Source organism: Astatotilapia calliptera, chromosome 14 (assembly GCF_964374335.1).
Source record: "Astatotilapia calliptera chromosome 14, fAstCal68.1, whole genome shotgun sequence".
Lineage (NCBI taxonomy): Eukaryota > Metazoa > Chordata > Actinopteri > Cichliformes > Cichlidae > Astatotilapia > Astatotilapia calliptera.
The window spans coordinates 18862601-18883706 of record NC_137435.1 but is presented as its reverse complement, the minus strand read 5'-3'; the positions used below and the strand labels follow the sequence as shown (position 1 = coordinate 18883706).

Genomic DNA, 21106 nt, shown 5'->3' with positions numbered 1-21106 from the left:
CGCTTCCTCCCGGGCAAAACCTCCGGCGGGCCGGGCAAGACCTCCGGCGGGCCGGGCAAGACCTCCGGCGGGCCGGGCAAAGCCTCCGGCGGGCCGGGCAAGACCTCCGGCGGGCCGGGCAAAGCCTCCGGCGGGCCGGGCAAAACCTCCGGCGGGCCGGGCAAAATCTTCACCGCCAGGCCGGGCAAAATCTTCACCGCCAGGCTGGGTTGGGAAGCGGTAGCGGCTGGAGGGCGAAGGTGCAGCTCATGAAGGAGGAAGTCCCGTGCCAGCGGGTGAAGCGAGTCTAGCAGCCAGGAGTGTGCAGAGAGTAGCTGCTGTAGCCTGGCTTCTACAGCGCGGTGGAACTCTTCTTCCTCCTGCTCGAGCCACAGGTTTACCAACCTTGCGACCGTGTCGGTTACCTCCTCCCGAAACTCCTGGGTAGGTGCGAATGCTGCTGGGTCCATGTTGGCCGGTTCGTACTGTCACGGCTGCCGAGGCGAGCCGTGTGGATTTAGAAGGAGGACCCAAGATGCAGGCAGTGGATGAGATACCGGTGGTTTTATTTACAGAGGTGTAGTGGCAAACAAACAGTGGGGCATAACAAACAACTAAAGACACCTAAACTGGGAGAACTAAAATAACAGACCTGGGAGCATATGACAACGGATGATGAATAGCAGAGAGACGCAGACGAGGAACAGGACACCGTGGAACACAGGGTAACAGACTGACACAGAGTTACACAGACTGACACAGAGTTACACAGACTGACACAGAGTTACACAGACGAACCGGCAACAGGCAGGAGAACACACAGGGCTTAAATACACACACCAGTAATCAGGGGATGAGAGACAGGAGGGCAACACAGCTGGGAGGAATCTGGGCTGACGGGACAGGGGAAACGTAAACTGATCACACTCACATACGACGCGGACCTTCACAATAAAACAGGAAACTCAGATACATGGAACCAGACAAGACATTGAACTAAACAGACAGATTCACAAACAGATGGGGAGACACCATAGACAGACAGATACAGACGCAGACTCAGAGGCAGATCGAAAATAACACAGAACTTAAACAATCATCTAGAAAATGATAAACTAAAAGCGCTGGGTCACCGACCCAGGACCATGACAGCATTGATGTCTGGGGGTGAAGGGAATGCAATCCAAAAAAAATCCCTGAAAGCACAAGCAGTTTACATCCAGGCAAGATGTCTGCACCACTTTGGAGACTCGGTCATTAATGATCATTGCTCCTACTACAGATGTTTTACTATTTGAAATGTGCTATTTCTGTTTCTGTCTGACCAGTATGGATAGGCAAAGCAATGGTAATGGTTTGGGCATATGCAGAGAAGGGAGACTGGATATACTGGACAAAGGATTTTGAATGTGGTGCTGCCAGGCAGGAAGAAAAGAGGAAGACCAAAGAGAAGGTTCATGAGGGAGGACATGCAGAGGGCTGGTGTGACAGAAAAGGAAGCTAGGGATAGAGTGAGACAGAGGCAGACAAGCTGCTGTGGAGACCCCTAAAGGGAGCAAGAAGAAGATTTCTTGTTTCTTGTTCTTGCCTGACATAAATAATTTCGCATCTCATTCGTAATTCTAACAATAAATCATAGATATGTACATATGACATGTAGATGATTCTTGTTTTTCAGCTTATAGTTTTGTTGCAGCTAATAGTGAAGTATACTGGAGCACCAACTGATCTCAAGATACATTACACGGTTTTTCTTATTGTCGTATGTCCGGTATATATTGAGCCCGTTAATTAACTATTTCAGTATTCTGCAGGTGATGCCAAACACAGCACTTTTTAATCTGACCATAGTACGTGTGTGTGTGTGTGTGTGTTTGTGTGTGTGTGTGTGTGTGTGTGTGTGTGTGTGTGTGTGTGTGTGTGTGTGGCCATTAATGGAGTGTTTATTTTCTCAGTTATGCATTCCCTGCAGTACTCAATTAAATGTGACACTGACAGAGACTTGAAGCCAATCAATGTCCTCTCTCTCTTTTAATAAGTGTTCCTGATGATGGCACACCCACACAGTGAACTCCACAGTAATTATCATGGCCAAGAATCTCTCTGAGAGAAGATAATGAAAAGATCAGAGTTGTGACTAACGATCTCACTTTACTTCTGTCAATGACCCTCGCACTGATTCTTTACACCTACTATGCATATATGTATGCAATACACTTATTTTAAGTGCTAATAGTATCTTTGTCGCTGGCTATTCGCCGTTGTGGGGGCAAATAAATGAAGAACATGATCCAATCACAATTCAAATGCATTTGAAAGAAAACAACAAGAATCGTTACAGCCAGCTTGTGAGTAAGATAGCATAAGCGATTCAGCAATATACTGGCGAAGACATGCCAAATAATTTCTTTGTTGACAACATAAACTGCTCCAGGGCAATTTACATGCAATAACAACACCCATTCGGAATGAAATCTGCACTAGAAGATGCAGGGCCGACGAAAGGCCATTAATGCAACCAGCTAAGTCGACTTGATTGAAAGTGCTTTCAGAATCGCTGTCTGCCTTGGAAACTCACAAAACCAGAGACAAGTTAGGTAGAGAGTCAAATTAGAAGGTGAGGACAGAGAAACTGACCGGGCTCAGACTGAAAGCACTACAGCTCGCTCATGATGCTTACAGGAGCTTTCATGTTTTTTATTGAGCAGATTACAAACCAATGACTGGTACGGTGACAAAAAATAAAAACAAAAACAAAAACCCATAAGGAAAAAGAAAACACCTTGATCCTGAGATATACATTCATCTCTTGGGCAGAGTATTTGAAAAGTAATGAAGAGAAGCCGCGTGAATGGGGGAAAGAGAGTTGGGTGATGAGAAAGAGATCCAGAACAAGATGAGTGGGAGGACAATGGGAGAATTCAAAGCAGGGCAATAATGCAGATTCTTGGAAAGAGAAGAGGGAACAATAGACAGAGAGTATGAAAATAGACAGAAAGCATGATGCCGTGGTAAAGGGAGACATTTTTCCTCTGTGTTTTTGAACGAGCAAAGCCCCTGGATTAATCAAACTGAGTCACATTGCCATAGGGGGCATCTGTTCTGTTTAGTCCTATTCAGTCTGTTGCAATCGCCAGTGGGCTAAAAGATCCACTCATATTCAACCCGAGGCCTAATTACAATCTGCAAAATGGCCTCACCAGAATGTGCTTCTTATGAGAAAACATATGAGATACAATTAAGACTTTGCTATTAAAACACACACACACACACACACACACACACACACACACACACACACACACACACAAATCTCTTGCATATTGCAATACTGATAAAAATGTTTCAAATATAATGACATGCAGTTTTGTCATACTGGTTAGATATCAACTAGCATTCAATACATAAGAATCACAAAATGGACTTAGAGGTGAGTGCCTTCATGTGCTTTTAATTTCTCACATTAATATTAATACTTTACTTGTGTCGGTTAAAATATCTTTTGAAATATGGAGTTCACAATGATGCACCATAATAATACAAAATACCTGATAAAAGGGGAATAATTTTCTGTTTTTTCCTCCTATTCCTGACAAATGATGGGTTTTCAGTAATGTAAAGGTAAATAGTTGCAGTTCCTCTATACCAGGAGTGTCCAACATATGCAATCCAACCCACCTGATAGTTTAGGAAAAGGTGAAAATTGCAATGAACAAGAGCATAAATTTTTCTCTAGTTTCTAAATTTTATGCGTTACTGACTAATAAATTAGCCAGCTTGGCTTACTACTCCAAAAGATAAACCAATAATTCACAGAAAATGAAACTTAGGTTTTGGGAGGTGGGTTTTGCTTGTTTGTTATTTATGTGACAGAAGATTAAAAAAAACAAAAACAAATCTTTCCTGCTTTTTTCCCCCTATTTACTATAAAATGCTCTGATTTTTCACAGTGTATCCACAGTAAATAACACGGGACGCTTTTTGTGAATTAACAGAAGTCAGAGTAATGAGCCGCTGCTTCATTTTCTGTAATGGTAATTTGTTCCCTGAAAGTGTAATCCCAAAGAGCCACCCTGGCTGCTTTCAGTAGAATTTCTCAATAAGATACATTATTGAAATTACACTTATTTTTCTCAGGGTATTCATCCCTAGTTTTATAAATTGGTGGTTTATTAAATGTATACTTAAACTTATTTACATTAAAAGAAAGAGAAACAAAGTGTGCTTTCCTTTTTTTTCCTGGTGGGACCGGCTTATTAGGCATTTCAATTATTGGATTGTATCTTTCTGATACACTACAGAACAACTTAGACTGCATATGGCCCACAAAGTAAAATGAGTTTGATTCTCCTGCTCTAGTTATTGATTTTCTGCAGTGTATGTTGTGTCTGCAAACTCTGTTCACTAAATGCTAATGATAACACATTGGACAGCTTAGATTAAAATCACTGGGGGTTGTCAAGTGTTCCAGCAAGAGAAATCTGTAGACTCCTATATGAAACACCTGTGTTTATGTTACTTGTTGAGCTTAATGCCATTACTGTCACAGTCTTTTTAAGGCTCATTTGCGGTCATTTGATGTACTGAAATGCTACACAGAAGGGTAAGGGTGTGTGTGTGTGTGTGTGTGTGTGTGTGTGTGTGTGTGTGTGTGTGTGTGTGTGTGTGTGTGTGTGTGTGTGTTAGAGCCTTGGTATCAAACTTGGCTGGGAATTTATGGCTCCAGGTGCTAAGCCTGTAAATTATCAGTTGTACTCAGATGTGAGTGTGTACAAGTGTGTGCTTTTTGAACATTTGCACAATATTTCAACAATACTGCAACAATAACGACAACCACAATAATTGTGTTCATGATAATCAGAGTCCAACCGTATTCTCAAGAGTTCATCTCAACAGTGCTTACATAAAGTTCAGTGAGAAGAGGAAAGCAACTTCAATTAACGTTAATGAGGTCAAATAAATCATGTTAGCAGAGCTTCATGGTGGTGATTTACAGACTGGAGCTTTTAGCACAATGACAAAAAGCTCATCATCACCCATGTCCCAGTTCACATAGTCATATACTATGCTATAACAACGTACCATAGTACAATGGCTTCAGTAAGCATCATGTCAGTATAGTATAAAATATTTAAAGCTAACTTCATTTAGCTTGAATTTGAGCTGTATGAGCTTTCATGGATGAAAAGAGTCTGACTAACAATAAGTCTCAACAGAATCTGCCACCCCGGGCTCTAAAACCACATTCTTCGTCAGACAAAGACAGCAGGCATATGTAAATAAACTGCTGTCCAACTACTGCATAAACACTTCAATTTCAGCGTTAGACATAGATGAAAATAATGTATTAATTGCCTGTCTTGCACAAAACATCTACACCCACTTTTAGAGCAAGACACCCTGCGATCAAACATCAATATCTTCACAGCAGGAATCTTGTGCCGCTGCTAAACTCCTGCCTACAGCAGAAAAGCCCCATGCAACGTTTAGCATCTGAAAAAAGTGTTCTTCTGGAAATCTTCCCTGATGTCAATTTGAGAATTAGCCTCTTGAGGCCCCCTGTGTATGGATTCACATACACACACACATAGTCTGTATATTTTATAAGTCGACAAAGGAACTGACAAGCACTGAGGTGGGAGGAAGTGGTAAATATCTGAGCCTACCTCCCCTTCGTCCCCACCCTCGCTCTTGGGTTTCGTTATCAATCGTGCCCAGCACTCCCAGGGCTCTGTAATTTCCAAATAAATAAATCATTAGTGGCTGCAGCATGAGGATTAATCACTGGCTGCTGCTGCTTCTGCCTCTTGATGGGAGTGTACCGTCACTCCCACCACATTCACATCAAGCCCCATCAGCAGCAGCTGGCTGGGCTACGTCGATTGGCAGCACCGACTGTGGAGGATTAGAAGCAGCAGCCTGGAACCTTCGTGAAATTCTCATTTCAGCTCTCTTTTTCTCTCTTTATTAGACATGTGTTTTCAGTTTGTGATCATTGTGCTCCTCAGATGAAGTCAGACTTAATATGAAGGACTAAATGCAGCAGAACTATATATTTACTTATCTTTAATGAAAATCTGGGATTTGCGGCTGATCTAACTATGACGGACATGTGTTGATAGCCATTTTAAGAGCCATTGAGTAGCAAGGGATGGCGAGGGGAAGACACGTTAGAGAAGGATGGGGAAGAACAAGTGCTCTGCTGGACTGAAGTGGAAGGGAGAAAGTCCAGCTAATCGGTGACCGCACTCAGGCCGCTGAAACAGCTAATGGATTGTTTGTTTTCTCAAAATCAAAGAGACCTTTCATGTAACACAGAGTTATTGTAGCTGCATGCAGTCATGAATATTATAATGAAGTTCCTGTATGATGCACTTCTTAAAACCTGCTTTTTAAAGTGAGGTACAAAAGAAACCATAAAGCAGTTGGTTGAAAATTAGGGTTGCCACCAAATTGCTTTTTTCCCCCAGCTGAATTAGATGGACCCTTCACTCCGATAGTTGTTCATTCCCTTTCCTAGAAGGCTTTCTTTAGGTTTCAACAGGATCAAATTAAGGCTTTTTAAATCTGAAATTAATTCAGTTCAACAGTGTTTCACATGCAGAGGCTGGTGTTAGCGATTCCAAAAAGAGGGAACAAGATTTGAAACAGATCCCCTGTGTCTTTTTGCTTTTAACTGATGCTCCAGCATGTATACAATTCAAAGTGCTTCCAGTTTGTGGAGTAGACTCGGCCTATAAGCAAACCCCATGGCATCATGCTTTTTGACTTGATACACACTGTACAGCTATAGAGTTTGCATTAGTGTCAGAATTATATGTCCAACATCTTAAGACATGTTAAGATTTAAAATATGAAACAATTAAATATAGTTAACTGGATTGTGGAGTTTGAAAACACTGAAAATTCTCAAGTATATACAATTTTCCTATTTGAAGTAGTTGTTTCCATTTATTGCAAATTCTTCCTCATCGAGTTTTCATCTCTTTTTTAATGTTCTTCCAAAGTTTAAATTGCTGCTGTGTTGCTGCTGTGCGATTACTTTTTAGGCTGACTCATTAGCTTGTAACCTTTACTGTTCAGACCCCCTCAGAAGTGATAGGGAGGAGGCAGAAAGAGTACATAAGAGCTGTTACACCGAAATTTAGACAAATTTGCATAGTTTATGGCTTATTACACTAAGTACTCATGAAGCAGTCTAGTGGCTGCTGCTACATGCTCATAAAATAACTCCTCACTTGATGTACAAGCAAGCGAGGTAGAGACACAAGGACAGAGAAACATGAGCCATCCTTGCTTTAGAGCTATCATTTTCTTATTTAAATATAACATTCAGCAGGTGTAATATTTGTCTGTATTCTACATAATGGAAGACAAGGAAAATGTCTCGATTTCTTCTTTAACATTTGGATGGTATGGTCAGAACTTGGCAAAAACAACAAGAAAGCGTGGCTCCATCCCTCCTGAGTATTGTTGCATGTTCATCCCTTTATGACCATAGTGTATCCGTCTTCTAACAGCTGCTTCCAGCAGGATAACAATGCCACAAATATCACATTATCTCAAACTACTTTCTTGAACATGACAATGAGTTCACTGCACTGAAATGGCCTCTGCAGTCACCATAATGCAATCCAATAGAGCAACTTTGGGATGTGGTGGAAAAGGAGATTTGCATCATTGATGGATAAATCTACAGCACAGTGCGATGCTATAATGTCAATATCCCTGTATAATGTTTCCACCACCTAGCTGAATCGACACCATGAAAAATTAAAGCATTTCTAAAGGTAAAATGGGTACTACCAATTTTTACTTGGCCAGTGAGTATATAGCATATTATTATAATTGTCATCAGGACAATAATGTTCATGGCAACTTACTTTATATAACATGTAAATCAGTCATTGTGGCATGTTGACAGCACCGTCAGGATTACAGGCGGAGGAAGGCAGAGAAATGAGGCTAAGTGGCATAAAAATCTGAATGGTGTAATGGGTCTTCAACTAATGCATCCACTCTCAGAGGGCAGCCCTAATAAAAATAGTGAAAAGAAAAATTATAAAACTAAAGTTTAGAATAATAAAAGCAACCAAAAAGCCAAACAATGCTGTTAAAATCTCAGTGTAAGACTGTTTGTGATACAGTAGTTCAAGATGCAGGACCCAATTGCTGGTCTTAAGAGACTGGGAATGAGGTCTGAAATCAAAGTCTTTAGCCAGGGGGTCATCCACAGAAGGCAAACAACTTAGCCAGGGCACAGAGGTAAAAACCAAAAACTGTTCATAAGCCAAGGAGAAATTACTTGACACATGAGCAAACTAGAATACACAGGGAAATATCTTAAGTGATAAAAAAGAAAACACAAGAAATTCAAACTTCAACGGCTGTAAAGCTTGACTGCAGAGAGTACCAAGACAATCTGTTTACTGATGAAGAAACAGCAGGGAGTATACAGTATATACTGGGAAGACTGAGTGGATGATTAGTGATAGGTGCTACACGTAACTGATGGGAAGAATAAAGAACAACATAAAACAAATCACAATGTATGGAAATGAGTGCTTTATACAATAATGTCTGTGAAGGTTCTCAGTCATCCAGGTTTATACAATAATACAGCAGTATAAGTAAGTGGCGGCAAGTGGCACAATTTAAAACAATGACACCATTTCAGTCAAGGCCACCATAATTAGAGAAGACTGCTATTTCCAGCTCCAGAAATTTATAATTTGTGATATGGTTCCATTCTGGTACATTCCCATCCTTCCATGTGCATATATAGAAAGCATGGGAGAGAGCAGCAAGACAGCAAATATGACACTGATTATATCAGACACACCATAATAATGGAGCTGGGGTGGAGATAGGTTGATAAATGGGTTGCAAATGTGCAGCAAGTGTGGGCAAGCCAAAAATACTTTGAAAAGTCTGCCAAATATATGAAAATTTGAAACTGGACAGGCATCAACCGCATCCAAAAACAACACTGTAAAAAACTGCAGGTCCGTTTTTATTTCACAAAATATTTCAGATGTAAGTTCAGGTAATATTTAAAAAAGGTGAATTTCAACACACAGGTTTATGTGGTGTAAAAAGATATATGTTACATGTAGGAGAATGGAATTCAAAATAATACACTGAAAAAACTGCAATAATTTGATTTTGTCTTTGAATAATATCTGTTGCATTGTTGTGCCTCAGGACTTTTCTATACTGGTATTGTATCATAATTAGCCAGATTTGCATGCACTTGTGCATTTAATATGCATGTGCAATAGATTGTTTTGACACAATTACTATGATATTGTGATGAATCATTTGTTGGAAAACAGAAACTGGAACACTTGGATCTACATCTAATGGGTTTATCTCAGTCACAGGTAAAACATTTCATAGACACATTTTTTATATAAAAGTAAATGGATTTAATCAACAATTTAACAATAAAATAAGGTTTAGCCTGCTGAAATGTGCTCATCATCTTTTAAATACTAATTATAGCCCAATTTCACTGGCAAAGAAAAAAAGAAGAGTAGTGTTCTGTACTCTCACAAAACTCTATATAATCTCTATACTGTATACATACACATAAACATACATTACACCCACTAAGACTGAGCCAACATGTTGACTGGACTGCAGGCCCAAAGTGGTTCAGCATCTGCTCAGCCAGATTAGGATTTCAACATCAATCATTTTTCTTGTCTTGAGGAGGAGAACAAGCAGTATTGACCTCTCCTGTATTCCCCCATCACTGATGACTAATTCTCTCTGAAGGGCAAAACTATAATCGTGCTTTTAGTGCATCACTCAAATGTCATCCTTTTCATCATAAAGTACAAAAAAATAAAGGTTTAACTGGTTCTATACAGGTGAGGTCTTTATTGTATTTTTAAATATTGAGTTAGCATTACAACTGTTTCAGTGGCATCTTGGCAATTCCACGCAATAACTGTATTTGATTGTGGTGAAGCTACGTGACTGCAGCAGTGTATTTCTTTTACAGCTTATTTAATTATATTCTTAACTTTTCAATATCTAGGAAGGAAGCAAATTATTTTTTAAAAATGAACAATAGATCCAACAGGTCTGTAAAAAAATAGCATTGAACATCTATTTTTTTTCAGCAAACTTTAAAATATTGTTTATTACTGGACTGCTCCCGAATACTGTGTCATGTTGTCAGAAAACTACATAGAGGAATGTTAACTTGTAGCATTAAATATCTGCAATACAATACAATACAACTTTATTTATATAGTAAATTTAAAACGGTATACCGAAGTGCTTCACAATAAAACAGCAGGTTAAAACATTAAAATTTAAGACCATTAACAAAGTACTGAATTTGCTAACAGGTCAATGGCACTAATTACACAATAATAAAAGTGAATATCAAATCAAACTTGCTAAAAAACACACAGGTTTTAACTAGACGAACATATGTAGAAAGATAAAAATGGAATTAAGTATAAAATACACGCATTAACTAACTGGGAAGGCAAGGTTAAATAAGCGATTTTTTTTTATCGTGATTTAAATGATTGGATGGAGTCAGACACGCGAACAGCAATGGGAAGGTTGTTCCACAGGTTAGGTGTAACCAGGGCAAACGCCTGGGCAACTCTGGTTTTAAGCCGAAATCTAGGCTGAACCAAGAGTAATTGGGCTGACGATCTGAGGGCTCTCCCAGGGGTGTATGGTCTAAGAAGTTCGACAAGATAACTAGGTGCTGTATTATTTATAATTTTGAAGGTAAGCAGCAATATTTTAAAGTCGATGCGGTATTTGATGGGAAGCCAGTGCAAATCAACAAGGACAGGGGTGATAGAGGCAAAACTTCCGGTTCCAGTCAAAAGGCGTGGCATTTTGGACAAGCTGTAATCTATGGAGAAGAGCAGCATGGAGACCAAAGTAAAAGGAATTACAGTAAGGCATGAATAAGGTTTTCAAGATCCTTATGTGGTACCTAATGCTTAGCCTTTGAAATAAGACGCAATTGGTAGAAGCTAGATTTGACTACAGAGGACACTTGTTTGTCAAATTTGAAAGAGCTATCCAGCAGCACACCTAGATTACTAACAGTGTCAGAGAGAAAAGTGGCGAGGGATCCAAAGGTATCAACTAGTTGGCCCCGGGAAATATGACTGTCAAAAACCACAATTTCGTTTTTCTTTTCATTTAAGATAAGAGAGTTGCCCAAAAGCTATTCTTTCATTTCTCTCATGCATTCTAGGAAGGAGTACAGTGACAGAGCAACATCATCAGTTAGCTGGAAGTAAATTTGTATAACATCAGGATAGCAATTAAGTTACATATTGTATTTTTCAAAGATTAAGCCTAGAGGTAGCATATACAGTGAGAATAACATTGGGCCCAACACAGAGCCTTGAGGCACACCACAGCAGAAGGATGCAGCAGAGGAAGAATAGGTACCCAGAGTGACAGAGGAGGACCTGTTCGAAAGATATGATTTAAACCAGTTAAGGGCGTCACCTCTAATGCCCACTGTATGTTTCTAACCTTGTTAGTAGAATATTATGGTCCACCATATCAAAGGCTGAGGACAAGTCCAATAAGACTAAGACCACAGAGCAGCCTGAATCGGCAATTAGAAGAAGATCATTAAGGACTCTCAGTAGAGCTGTTTCAGTGCTATGATGTGGTTTAAAGCCGGACTGAAATTTATTACTGATGTTGTTCACATCCAGATAGGCCTGGAGTTGCAAGAGAACTATCTTCTCCAAGATTTTGGACAGGAACGGGTGCTTGGAAATCGGCCTGTAGTTCACAAAGTCACTACAGCATGTTTAAAGGCTGGCGGAACATGGCCGGAAAGCAATGATGAATTCATTATAGTTAAAATACTGGGCCCAATTGCATCAAAACCATCCTTGATAACATGTGATGGGAGAATGTCATATACAGAATTTGTATTTTTCAGTTGTTCAACTATTTACTTAAGGGCAGGGAGTGACACCGGCTCAAGCTGATGAAAAGTTGATAAACATCCAGGGGTGAAAGCAGGGCTCACACCTAAACGATGTGAAAACTTGAGAGATAAAATTTTATCTGTGAAGTAATTTAAAAATTGTTCGCAGAGAGCCAGAGAAGACACCGTCGGCATTTCATGACAGGGATTCACCACTGAATTAAAGATTTTAAACAGCATTTGAGGATTATGGCCATTAGTCTCAATAATTTCAGAAAAGAAAGCTGCTTTAGCCATTTTAGCAGCATTTTGAAACTTCAGGCGGCTGGTGCATAAGATATCAAAGGATACCTGGAGCTTGTGTTTTTTCCACCTCCTCTCAGCTCAGCGACACACACGTCGTACGGCATGTGTAGAGTCGTTTAACCAACGCAGGGAATGGGTTCTAGGACATTTCATTTAATAGGTGCTACAACGTTAAGGATAGAGGAGCATGTGGATAGCAAAGAATTAGCAAAGTCATCACCTGTATGATATGTGGGACAATCAATAATTGTGGGTGCAGAATTAAGGAAAGCCACAGAAAAATTTGCCACAGTTTCAGAATTAATATGCACATAGGGCGTCGGAGGCCCTCAGGGTGCAGTTCTGTATTGCATAAATCAACATCAAAAATAACTGGGAAGTGGTCAGAGATCACAACATTGTCAATGTCCTTAATACAAATGTCCAGGCCATATGAAAAAAACAGATCATGGGTATGGCCTTTAAAGTGGGTTAGTTCATTTACCCACTGAACAAGGTTAAGGGAGTCAGTTAGAGCAAGAAAGTCTTTGGCTAATGGATCATCCTTAGAACAGATATGAATATTAAAATCACCAGTGATAAGAACACAGTCATATTTAAAAAGAACAGATCCTAATAGATCAGAAAAGTCTATGAATAAAAGCCATGTTGTATTTCGGCTCGGGGGGCTGAAGCCTATCCCAGCTGTCTTGGGGCAAGAGGCAGGGTACACCCTTAACAGGTCACCAGCCTGTCACAGGGCTAACACAGACAACCATTCGCGCTCACATTCACACCTATGGGCAATTTAGAGTCACCTATTAACCTAACCCCACTAACATGTCTTTAGAATGTGAGAGGAAGTCGGAGTACCCGGAGAGAATCCACACAAACACGGGAAGAACATGCAAACTCCACACAGAAAGACCCCAGCCTGAACTCAGAACCTTCAGTTTCCAGAACAAACTGTCCTATTTTCCAGCTCTGAGTCTTGAAACCTAAAAAAAAAATAATAAAATGTTCCCTTCATATTTTCTTTGTACCTATGCAGATTTAAAACCATGCATTTTGATTTTCTTCCTTGTTAAGAGACATCGAGTCTTCTTCTGTGGTCTTGCAGTTATTATGGTGCTTTTGAGGTATAAAAATATCCAGACACCCATGACCCACAGTCCTGGCATTCTGAAGATAAGATTTAAAGAGACATTTCCTGGTGAACTCTAGAAGAAAGATAGTCTATTCTGCTAAGAAGCCAGCTGAAATGGGACACAAACAACTCGTGAATCAAGGGCATCACTTAAAACTTACTTCATATAATGCTAAATTTATAGTAGGGATGTCTAATCCAAGCAGTGTTGTGTTGGTGACTAAAGACCTCTGATTGGTGACTGTGACTGAAAAGTGAATGATCAATTTAAAACAAATGTTTTCCTTTTATCCATTAAAAACTCACTAACTTGTCTTAAAGCTAGACGTATTTACAGCATACCTTAAAAAGATTAAGATTAATTAACTAAATTGACCAAACTAGATGTGGCCAAAAAAAGTTATTTTGATTACTTACGCTTGCTTGGATAAATGCAGTTGGTCTATCAAAGCTTATGTTATCAAAGCTGAAAAAGGCAGACAGATTTCAAATTTACTCTGAGCCCCTTGAGCCATAAGCTGCGCTTTGCCTGTCTGTTTGCCAAACGTGATCCAGCAACACTTTAGGATTAGAATTCTGCTAGTGTAGAAAAGCTCGAAGTTGAAGTGAAGTCTTGTTGATGAGAAGAGACACTGACAAGGACATGACACACTCATCAGACCACATTTGAACAGGGAATAAAGGGTTTGTCATATTTCTGTGTACATGCATTTGAATAGTATGCACACTTGTATGCGTTTGCATCAGTATTCTCATAAGAAGGGACAGCCTGTGTTTGCACATGCAGACAAACATGCTGTATATATGATGTTGACATGCTATGTATCTCCATCAGACCTTATCTACACACTAGTGATCCTATTTGTCTACTTTATATTGTGTGTAAAGTAAATCAGAAGCAAAGAAACTTCCATTTTATTTTAATCCGGTCAACTTCTGTGCTCTGCTCCCTTCATTGGTCTCGTTCCCCTCACTGTGTCCTCTATCTATGTTTCTTTCTCTGTCTGCAAACCTCCCTCTTTGGCTTTCTTTTGTTTCCCTTTGTTCCCATGCAGAAGTCAGAATGTCAAATGATCGGGGAGGAGAAGAGACAAAAACGATAGCCTCCATTTTAAGTGAAGAACAACGGCAAGTGAAGATCTAATTACTCTTATAAGCTTATGCCAGCACACTGTGCGAATCCTAAACACAGTCTTCCAATAACCATTGACATTCTGCTCTGAGATGGGAGCCAAAAAACATGGAAAGCTAGGGTGGGGGCAGACAGAAGCGGTGAATGAAGAGAAACTCACTGAGGGGGAAATAAAAAAGGCCAAGAGGGGAGAGGAGAAGGGTGAGGAGATAGTGGGAGCAGGGGGTGGGAGCAACAGAGAGAAGAAGAGAAGTGTTAATGGATGAGAAAAAACAAGAAGAGTAACTAAGTTGGAGTGACGAGAGGAGCAATTTCAATTATCATCATCTAGCACACAACACCAAGTCAGTCTCTTTGAGTTGAATAGCAGAGCAACTCTCTTTGATCCGTTGATGGAGTATGTATGGTAATCATTAAGAGATGTCACTCAAGTGGAGGGCCTTGGCAATGTGGGGGTTTTCTACACACTTATGCCACATTTGTTGTCGTCTATGTCCTTTTGAGTTGCAGATAGTGAGCAAATGAGTGTGTACACAAACATGTAACCCCCTCACCTCAGCTCCACTGCTGCCACCTACACATGCAGACTATTCAAGCATAGGTCATTCCTCCTCTATATTTTATCCAAAGCGAATGCATGATGTGTCTTAATGGAACTCTGGCTACATTGTCAATTCAATCAACCTTAGAGTGACTACCTGGCAGACAGATATTGCTATCTATTTATGGGAGCTAGTTCTTTGTCAAGGTGGCTGAATTATATAAACAGTTAGAAATAATAGCAAACATACAATGCTGTATGATTTTACATGACTCTTGACATCAAATCTGGTTGACAAATCACTGACGTTTTACTGAAAGATTCATGTAAAGGATATTTCTCTCAACACTTGCCTCTTTTGTTACACAGCAATGAGGAAGCCAACAAAGACCAATCATATAACAGCTCCCTAGCATTTTTATCAAGAATCATAAACAAAAGTCCCAAAAGTTTTAAAAGAAGTGTAGAGAACTTCAAGACATGTTGAGGAGGCAGCCATCTAAATCAGCTGTGTTGGATCAAGGACACATCTAAAACGTGCAGGACACCAGCCCTTGAGGCCTGGAGTTAGACGCCCCTGAAATAACACATTAAAACCCCAACGCTGATTTTGGACTCCATATCTGGAAACTTATTAGTCTTGGTGGCCGTGCTGATTTTTTTTTGAGTCAAACAGTTTTTAATACGAATCAATGTAATGTGGTAATTTATTAGCTAACACTAGCTAGCTTGATTAGCAAGCTACATTCACAAACTGTACTAGTGCAACACATAAAGGTACACATACCAGCTAATTAACTAATAAAACACCAGAAACACACTTACCATAACTGATGCACAAACTTTTTGGATGCTCCGAGCCAGCAGAATAACAATCAGATAATCCTTTAAATAATCCAAAAGGCAAAACCAGCTCACATATGGTGAAAAGACTAGTTTAAAGACTCTGGCAGCATAAAGCATGGACAAAGTTTCTGGGATACAAAAATGGAGCCAAAGTGGAAGTGCCTTAAAACCTCTGTTCTCTCTGACAGCCATAAGATGATGATACCTCTGATTGCAAAAACATTTCCAGTCCTATAGAATTAGCCAGTGAGTATGTAGATTCACAGTCAGACCCATGCCTCCACATTATGTCCGTTTTTTGGCAAACAAGATGGCGACAACAGAAATGCTCATCTTGAGGATTCAAACAGGACTTCACAAATGTGCTTTGACACAACTGTTGTGATTTGTGTTCGAAGTAGTGGATGAATTCTGGCAGATGGGTAGCTTGGCTCCAGCTGTTAGCACAGCGGTTGGGAACTCAAGGCCTCAAGGGTCGGTGTCCTGCAGGTTTTAGATCTCACCTTGGGTCATCACACCTGAATCAAATGATTAGTTTCTTTGCCTCTGGAGAACTTCAAGAAATGTTGAGGTAATTTAGCCATTTAAATCAGTGTTGGATCAAGGACACATCTAAAACCTGGAGGACACTGACCCTTGGAACCTAAAGTTCAGCCACCCCTGTGCTAGCAGGACACTCATGAATCAAAGTGGCCATGCACCTCAGTCAAGTATCCAGGTAAAAGAGTTACAAATAAATAAACGGTTGGATTTAGCCAACTCCTTTAACCAGTTGGAAGAGCTGGGGAAAAAATTTTTAAACTCCATTTCAGATTATACAAGTAAGGGTTGTTCTTGTATGTGCATGATAAAAGACAGAGGTGCAATTTGTTCGTGATCTCTTTAGACTTAATCCACTTAAAATGTATGTGTTTTCACCTTTATTAACAACAGTTCACCATAAACAATAAGGTGATTGAACACCGGCTTTTCTCTCTATTTGTGTAATTATAAAAGCATGTGTTTCAATATATTAGTAAATTGACCAAAAGCTAAATGAACTTTAATGGAAATAAAGATAAAAGTTTGCACTTTCAAAATCCCAGTTAAAATATAGCTTAAATGTTGAACAGTGTCCTCCAGTCCATTGCAGAGTAAAGTAACACATCCACTCAGTTACCTTTTTGGACAAAACAAAACCAAAAAGCATGATCAAAAGTATGCTGGGAAAAATTAGTCAGACAATTCACTTTCAAAAGAGAGCACTCAAATTTTTTAATTACCTTATATCCAGCTTCCCCCGGGCACCCTTCATCCCAAAGCCATCTGCCCCAAGTGCTGAGCCCAGAAAAGACTAACTGCCCCTTTCAGACACACTCCAGTCAGTCACCAACATCCCTCTGTCCAAACACGAATCACAGCAAACTTAATTAATACAAACAACAGAAGCCTATTTGAAAAGAGAGAAGAAACTAACAGCAAAAGCTTACTGGAATGTTATTTTACCCTAAAAGACATTCTGAATTGGCAGAATATCAATCCACTGTCAGAGATAAAAAAGCAGAAAAAGATCCTCAACGATAACAAGCTCAATGACCACAAATCGGCAGTCAAAAAAGGATGACACGCACCAAAAAATTCCAGCTAAAAGAAAACAGAACATGTGGTCACTGTTTAACAGGTAAGGATCAGATAGATAATGAACATTAGCTTTATGAAGATCAAACATTCGGATTTTTATGCACTCTGAAAGTTAGAAATGTTTCTTTGAGAAGGAGAGAGAGCACATCTTGCTCCCTGGCATATATTAACATGCCACAATCTGACAGTGAATGGCACATACAGAATACACAACCGTTTACACACAGACAGACACACACTCATGTTACATACACAGATAATATATATCATTGTTCACTATTATTCTTTACATTTTAAATAGAAAAATGCATTAATGTATTTGGAGCCTTTTTATGCTCTGTTGCATTCTAGCCTCAAACATTCATTTAAATGTGATTTTTGTCCCCCAACTCATCATTTTACCAGTTGTGTAATCAAAATACAAGTGCATCCCATGCAAATGAGCTACTCTTTTAGGCATGTTTATGAAGGGTGCAAGATTAGATTAGCTAAGTACCAAAGTTTGTTTGTTTTTTTCTGCACAACAACGTATACTGACAATGAGTCAGTATACGTGTACATTCAATGAAATATAGCATTGACTGTGGGTTTTTTTCCAAGACTAACAAGAGAGTCTATTTTGGTGTTGTTTTCAGATATTTGAGCCATGTCACGTTCTTCATCCTGGTGAATAGTTCAGGTACTCTGCTTGGAGAGAAACTGCAATTATGGCTATCAAATGAGTATCTTGTTGTGCTCATGTTCAAACTGTGATATTTACATTCCCTGGCCAGCACGGTGCTTTGTTAGTTTTTATGCTCATGGTCCACAATGAACTCATGAATCTTTAAACCACTGTAAATATACCTTCATTCTATCAACACACATAAGCCATCCTCTAACACCTTACCTTAACTAGACACAGCAAAGAAAATGTCAATGTGTCTGCAGAACAGAGATGGGCAGTAACGCGTTACTTGTAACGCGTTACTGTAATCTGATTACTTTTTTCAAGTAACGAGTAAAGTAAGGGATTACTATTGCAAAATCGGTAATTAGATTACCGTTACTTTCCCGTAGGAACGCTGCGTTACTGCGTTACTAAAACCGTGATTTTTTTTGGAGAATGTCTCATGACAGTGACGTAAGCAAGTGCGACGTTGGTGACAGCAGCTGTCTGCAGATCAACAATGGATAATATATCGAGTGCGGGAGAGAGTATGAGCGTGCAGCGTTTAAAGTGTGGAAGTACTGACCTTACTCTGAGTTTGATTCCATAAAAAGTGACAAAAACATTAGCGTCCATCGTGCGTGGGAAGAAAACTTCTTTTTACAGCGAAAAAAACCCCTAAACTTCCGAGCAAGCACCGAGTAGCTACGACGTGATGGGAAACTCACAGAGACACTCGCGCGGATTCTTCAACTGACCGCAGCACACCTACACCAGGGTAACCCTCCGCCTACCCTGCTCCTGCTTTACAGGTGAAAATAGAGCAAAAGGACCGCTGAGTCTTTGACTTTATTTATTTTCTGCTGTGTTTTACTTGCATCTGTTTGAAAGAGTGAGTGAAAACACAAAAAATATTTTATTTTATGTGCTGGAATGTGTAGAAAATAGGTTTAAATGTTAAACTAATTTATTCAAGTCAGAGAATGTTGCATATAATTAAATGTTTTGCTTGATGCATAAAGTTAAAAGATTAAAACTGATAAAACAAGTTAAAAAAAGAGACTTTTCCATTTGATTACATTTTGTATGATGGATTATGTAGAAAAAGTAGAATTGGGCTGAAAGATCTATCACTTTATCACCTCTTCAGGTTGTAAATCGTGTTTTTAAAAAGTAACTAAGTAACTAAGTAATTAATTACTTTTGAAAATAAGTAATCAGTAAAGTAACGGGATTACTTTTTGGGGGGAGTAATCAGTAATTAGTTACTGATTACTTTTTTCAAGTAACTTGACCAACACTGCTGCAGAAACACAAAGATTCTCCTTAAAATGGAAACCTCAGTCACAAGAGCTTTCATAAGGTTGAGATTATTTTTATTTTTCTACATGATGCATTTCACAGCTGAGGCAAAGCTGTCAATTCTCAATGATCTTCTTTTATTAAGCAGATTTCAATTCAAAGGTAAAAGAATAAGATTTTTAAAAACACAAAGAAATAAGTCTAAACAAAAAACACCAACTGGCGGTTAGGCTCCTTTCAAGCTAGCACAGAAGTGACGTAAACCTGTTGACTCTTGTTAATGACAAAGCAATGTGAGCGAAAACACGGCTCTATCCCAGCGGTGCCGTGAGCATTCATGTGGACGGCCACCCTATTACAGGTGTGAGATGGGGCTAAATGGAGAAAAATGATGTCCAGTCAGGCGGGTAGGACCCTGTCCCCAAGCAGTTGTTCAGCAGTTTGATCTACAACACGGGTCACCTTGTCCGCCCATTTACAACAAAGCTACAGCACAACTAAACCCAATTCACAAAACACAGGGGAAGGCAAGATGAATCATTGGGTCAATATGATCAGGCGGCCTTCTCTCACCTCTGCGCCGTGTCCTTATAACAGTTAACCTTCACTGAGGGGGTAGAATGGTTTGAAATGCCCCCGCAGGAGAAACCAAGGCGTGAGGCAAATGATGTGTTCATTCACCCTTGGGTACCGCAACTACATTATTCACAATTATCTTTGTATGCAGAGACTCTAGCTAATTAAAGTCATTGTGTTGTGTTTGGCTGGGAGCCTTCAGAAATGTAAAAGTGTAAGAAATATCACCACAAAGATATCCATGAAACATAAACATTAAGTCTGTTAGAATGAGCACGCTCATCAGCAGAAAAATGTAGCCAGGGAGGATTCATCTGAAGTGCTGTCGAGGGCATTACAGTCTAGCAGCATGAGCAGGGTTGCATCATGATACCCTTGTAAAATCCTAAGCACATAAAGTATAAGTATACAGGACATAGTAGAGTCTTGCAAATAAATCGAATGGACAGTTCTACCATATTTTATATAGAATAGCGATGTTTTTATATTCTTTATATTTTTTTCCAAGAGGCCAGACATAATTTTGATTCTTAAAGGTATTGAGCTGCTCTCCAGGTTATTTTTTCAAAACAATGTTTTCTTGATTAATTAAGCAACTTAATACTGACCTATGAATCACACAAGCATAAGGCATCTAACTCCACCGATGAACCAGTGTTGCACTGACGTAACAGAACCAATGTAAAATTATCTTTAGCCGCTTCGTTACTAGGAGCCTGTCACACAAACACATCATTGGCCAGGTTAAAGACCTGACACAGGACCTGAGAGATGCTGCTGGCCCTTCAGCTGAGCAATTTATTGTTTACTGAAGAAGGAGATCAGAAATATTCTTAAACCCTTAAGGTAGGAAAACAAGGCGGAAATGCTGAGGTATGCAGAGGAACTGAACTGAAAATCAGACCTTACAGAGGGAATAATGCAAATTAAAACATTTTCATTCAAATCATTGGCTCAGTTTTAATCAGTGGTGTTGGATCTTGTCAATTTTGATGGATGATGAAGGTAGAAAAGTACCATTAGTACCACCTGAGTGGCAGCAGCTTTTTTAGCATGGTGATGCCAAATACACTGTCAGTGCAGTAAAAGCATAA

General features: G+C 39.6%; 1 protein-coding gene across 1 annotated transcript in view; it reads right to left on the bottom strand.

The window, feature by feature from the left end:
• grik4 (glutamate receptor, ionotropic, kainate 4) overlaps window positions 1-21106 on the bottom strand; it is a 372203-nt gene that overhangs the window by 316795 nt on the left and 34302 nt on the right. The gene's annotated exons all lie outside the window — the stretch shown is intronic.